Source organism: Hemiscyllium ocellatum, assembly GCF_020745735.1.
Source record: "Hemiscyllium ocellatum isolate sHemOce1 chromosome 15 unlocalized genomic scaffold, sHemOce1.pat.X.cur. SUPER_15_unloc_1, whole genome shotgun sequence".
NCBI classification, from domain to species: Eukaryota; Metazoa; Chordata; class Chondrichthyes; order Orectolobiformes; family Hemiscylliidae; genus Hemiscyllium; species Hemiscyllium ocellatum.
This window is the reverse complement of record NW_026867445.1, coordinates 1,295,073-1,300,191: the sequence shown is the minus strand read 5'-3', so window position 1 is coordinate 1,300,191 and position 5,119 is coordinate 1,295,073.

Genomic DNA, 5,119 nt, shown 5'->3' with positions numbered 1-5,119 from the left:
TAGCGGCCAACGACTCCCAGAGCCGGTAGTGCGGCGCCTGCTCTCAGCCTAAGAGGCTTTTGGGAGTGCTCAGGCAAGGGTCAGCCTGCACCCTTGCTGGCAGCACCCAGGGGAACCAGGACGCTTGCATCTCTCGCCTTCATTTTCGACACAAACGCCTGAGGAGGGAAGCCAACCCTCCGTGTGTCAAGAGACCGTCCCCGCCCCGGCCTCCGACTGATTCTTAGAACGGACGGAAAGAGTCAGGCAAGCCTGTTAAGACTTCCGCGAACTCTCCGGCTTGCACTGAGACGCGAGGTCGATGTGCTCAGCACCACGGGGCCCCCTTCGCCTGCAGGTCCCGAGCCGCCAACATGTTCTAAGTATCGTGTTCCCCAAACCTGGGTGACGAGCACCGCAGGGAGGCAGAGCCATCGCACTTGCCGGGTGGCAGAGGAAGGACCGGACTATGTACAATAGCGGCCAACGACTCCCAGAGCCGGTAGTGCGGCGCCTGCTCTCAGCTTAAGAGGCTTTTGGGAGTGCTCAGGCAAGGGTCAGCCTGCACCCTTGCTGGCAGCACCCAGGGGAACCAGGACGCTTGCATCTCTCGCCTTCATTTTCGACACAAACACCTGAGGAGGGAAGCCAACCCTCCGTGTGTCAAGAGACCGTCCCCGCCCCGGCCTCCGACTGATTCTTAGAACGGACGGAAAGAGTCAGGCAAGCCTGTCAAAGATTTGAGCAGATGTCAAAATCTTTTAAGACTTCCGCGAACTCTCCGGCTTGCACTGAGACCCGAGGTCGATGTGCTCAGCACCACGGGGCCCCTTTCGCCTGCAGGTCCCGAGCCGCCAACATGTTCTAAGTATCGTGTTCCCCAAACCTGGGTGACGAGCACCGCAGGGCGGCAGAGCCATCGCACTTGCCGGGTGGCAGAGGAAGGACCGGACTATGTACAATAGCGGCCAACCACTCCCAGAGCCGGTAGTGCGGCGTGCGAGGTCTGCTCTCAGCGGAAGAGGGTTTTGGGAATGCTCAGGCAAGGGCCAGCCTGCACCCTTCCTGGCCGCTCCCACGGGAACCAGGCTACTTGCAATCCTTTCCCCCAATAGCAAGTGCCTTTTGGAGGGACGGCCGGAGTCAACGTGGGGTTTGCCCGCCCTCCAAAGTGTCAAGAGACCGCCGCACAGGCCTCTGACTGATTCTTAGAACAGGCAGCAAGAGTTGGGTAAGTCTGTCGAAAATTTGACAAAGTGTCAAAAATTAGACTTCCGAGAGCTCTTGGGCATGCACACAGGCCTGTCATTCAAGTGCTCTGCCCGCGGAACCGTTTTTCGGATGCCTTTCAAAGTGGTCCCGCGCCGCCATTTTGTTCTAAAAATCGTGTTCCCAGAAATCTCCGGGTACCCCGCCAACCTCACTGTGTCACAATGTCAAGTGGCACTGAATGGGTCTGAATTTCAAATTCGACTGCTTCGCTCTGGAACTCGAACCCGGCAAAACCGTTTGGATTTTTCCCGGTCCAGACTTCCGCGGCAGACAAAGTTAAAGTTTTCGGGCTGCAGACTCAAAACGACATCTGGCCAACCGCCGGGCTCAATTCGCCCAGTTCCTCCGGCACTTCGGAACTCATGTTCGGCATGAGTTTTTGAATCTTTCCCGATGCTTCGGCATTTTCCTCCGCTGACACTTAGAATATTTTTCACACTTGGCCGAAAATTTTTCTAAGTTTTTCTGGTTACTGATTTCTTCTTTTCGGGCATTTTTCTAAGTTTTCTTGGTTACTCATTTCTCATTTTCAAACATTTTTCTAAGTTTTTCTGGTTACTGATTTCTTCTTTTTGGGCATTTTTCTAAGTTTTCTTGGTTACTCATTTCTCATTTTCAAACATTTTTCTAAGTTTTTCTGGTTACTCATTTCTCATTTTCAAACATTTTTCTAAGTTTTTCTGGTTACTGATTTCTTCTTTTTGGGCATTTTTCTAAGTTTTCTTGGTTACTCATTTCTCATTTTCAAACATTTTTCTAAGTTTTTCTGGTTACTGATTTCTTCTTTTTGGGCATTTTTCTAAGTTTTCTTGGTTACTCATTTCTCATTTTCGAACATTTTTCTAAGTTTTTCTGGTTACTCATTTCTCATTTTCAAACATTTTTCTAAGTTTTTCTGGTTACTGATTTCTTCTTTTTGGGCATTTTTCTAAGTTTTCTTGGTTACTCATTTCTCATTTTCAAACATTTTTCTAAGTTTTTCTGGTTACTCATTTCTCATTTTCAAACATTTTTCTAAGTTTTTCTGGTTACTGATTTCTTCTTTTTGGGCATTTTTCTAAGTTTTCTTGGTTACTCATTTCTCATTTTCAAACATTTTTCTAAGTTTTTCTGGTTACTCATTTCTCATTTTCAAACATTTTTCTAAGTTTTTCTGGTTACTGATTTCTTCTTTTTGGCATTTTTCTAAGTTTTCTTGGTTACTCATTTCTCATTTTCAAACATTTTTCTAAGTTTTTCTGGTTACTCATTTCTCATTTTCAAACATTTTTCTAAGTTTTTCTGGTTACTCATTTCTGCTTTTCCAACGTTTTACTAAGTTTTGCTGGTTACTGAGTTCACACTTTTAAACATTTTCGGGCATTTTTCTACGTTTTTCATGTTACTCATTTAGCACTTTCAGGCACTTTCCTATGCTTTCCTGCTTACTGATTTCACACTTTTAAGCATCTTCGGGCATGTTCCCTAAGTTTTGCAGTTCATTCGTTTGGGACAGTCAGGCAACTTTCCTAAGCTTTCCTGGTAACCGAATTCACATTGTTGAGAACTTTGGAACCCTTCCCTAAGCTGTGCTGGTTACTCACTTTACCTCTTCAGACACTTGCCCCCGTTGTGACAGAGACCACTTCCCGACTCGGGAAATGCACCAAATTCGGCCTGAACTCAGAGGGCAGTCCCCCCTCGAAGGCGTGGAAGTCGGCAGAATCGCCGGGTCAAATCCGGCTGAGCTACCCGGCTTGGAAGCCTCAAAGTCGGTATGAGCTGTCAGGTTCACTCCCATCCCCGTTTGGACCACTTCCCGACTCGGGAAATTCACCAAATTCGGCCTGAACTCAGAGGACAGTCCCCCCTCGAAGGCGTGACAGTCGGCAGAACCGCCGGATCAAATCCGGCTGAGCTACCCGGCCCCGAAGCCTCAAAGTCGGTAAGAGCTGTCAGGTTCACTCCCATCCCCGTTTGGACCACTTCCCGACTCGGGAAATTCACCAAATTCGGCCTGAACTTATACAACAGTCCCCCCTCGAAGGCGTGACAGTCGGCAGAACCGCCGGATCAAATCCGGTTGAGCTACCCGGCTTGGAAGCCCCAAAGTCGGTAAGAGCTGTCAGGTTCACTCCCATCCCCGTTTGGACCACTTCCCGACTCGGGAAATTCACCAAATTCGGCCTGAACTTATACAACAGTCCCCCCTCGAAGGCGTGACAGTCGCTAGAACCGCCGGATCAAATCCGGTTGAGCTACCCGGCTTGGAAGCCCCAAAGTCGGTAAGAGCTGTCAGGTTCACTCCCATCCCCGTTTGGACCACTTCCCGACTTAGGAAATTCACCAAATTCGGCCTGAACTTAGAGGAGAGTCCCCGCTCGAAGGCGTGGAAGTCGGCAGAATCGCCGGGTCAAATCCGACTGAGCTACCCGGCCCCGAAGCCTCAATGTCGGTAAGAGCTGTCAGGTTCACTCCCATCCCCGTTTGGACCACTTCCCGACTCGGGAAATTCACCAAATTCGGCCTGAACTTAGACAACAGTCCCCCCTCGAAGCCGTGGCAGTCGCTAGAACCGCCGGATCAAATCCGGTTGAGCTACCCGGCTTGGAAGCCCCAAAGTCGGTATGAGCTGTCAGGTTCACTCCCATCCCCGTTTGGACCACTTCCCGACTTAGGAAAATCACCAAATTCGGCCTGAACTCAGAGGGCAGGCCCCCCTCGAAGGCCAGGCATTCGGCAGAACCGCCGGGTCAAATCCGACTGTGCTACCCGGCCCCAAAGCCTCAAAGTTGGTATGAGCAGTTAGGTTCACTCCCATCCCCGTTTGGACCACTTCCCGACTTAGGAAATTCACCAAATTCGGCCTGAACTTAGAGGAGAGTCCCCGCTCGAAGGCGTGGAAGTCGGCAGAATCGCCGGGTCAAATCCGACTGAGCTACCCGGCCCCGAAGCCTCAATGTCGGTAAGAGCTGTCAGGTTCACTCCCATCCCCGTTTGGACCACTTCCCGACTCGGGAAATTCACCAAATTCGGCCTGAACTTAGACAACAGTCCCCCCTCGAAGCCGTGGCAGTCGCTAGAACCGCCGGATCAAATCCGGTTGAGCTACCCGGCTTGGAAGCCCCAAAGTCGGTATGAGCTGTCAGGTTCACTCCCATCCCCGTTTGGACCACTTCCCGACTTAGGAAAATCACCAAATTCGGCCTGAACTCAGAGGGCAGGCCCCCCTCGAAGGCCAGGCATTCGGCAGAACCGCCGGGTCAAATACGACTGTGCTACCCGGCCCCGAAGCCTCAAAGTCGGTATGAGCAGTTAGGTTCACTCCCAACCCCGTTTGGATCACGTCCCGACTTAGGAAATTCACCAAATTCGGCCTGAACTTAGACAACAGTCCCCCCTCGAAGGCGTGACAGTCGGCGGAACCGCCGGATCAAATCCGGCTGAGCTACCCGGCTTGGAAGCCCCAAAGTCGGTATGAGCTGTCAGGTTCACTCCCATCCCCGTTTGGACCACTTTCCGACTTAGGAAATTCACCAAATTCGGCCTGAACTCAGAGGGCAGGCCCCCCTCGAAGGCCAGGCATTCGGCAGAACCGCCGGGTCAAATCCGACTGTGCTACCCGGCCCCAAAGCCTCAAAGTTGGTATGAGCAGTTAGGTTCACTCCCAAACCCGTTGGGACCACTTCCCGACTTAGGAAATTCACCAAATTCGGCCTGAACTTAGACAACAGTCCCCCCTCGAAGGCGTGACAGTCGGTAGAACCGCCGGGTCAAATCCGGCTGAGCTACCCGATTTGGAAGCCTTCAACACAAAACCCATCCGGCAATGCCACTCAAAAAGGGCCCAAATTCAGAAACACCCCCTTCAATAGGTACCACTTCCTCG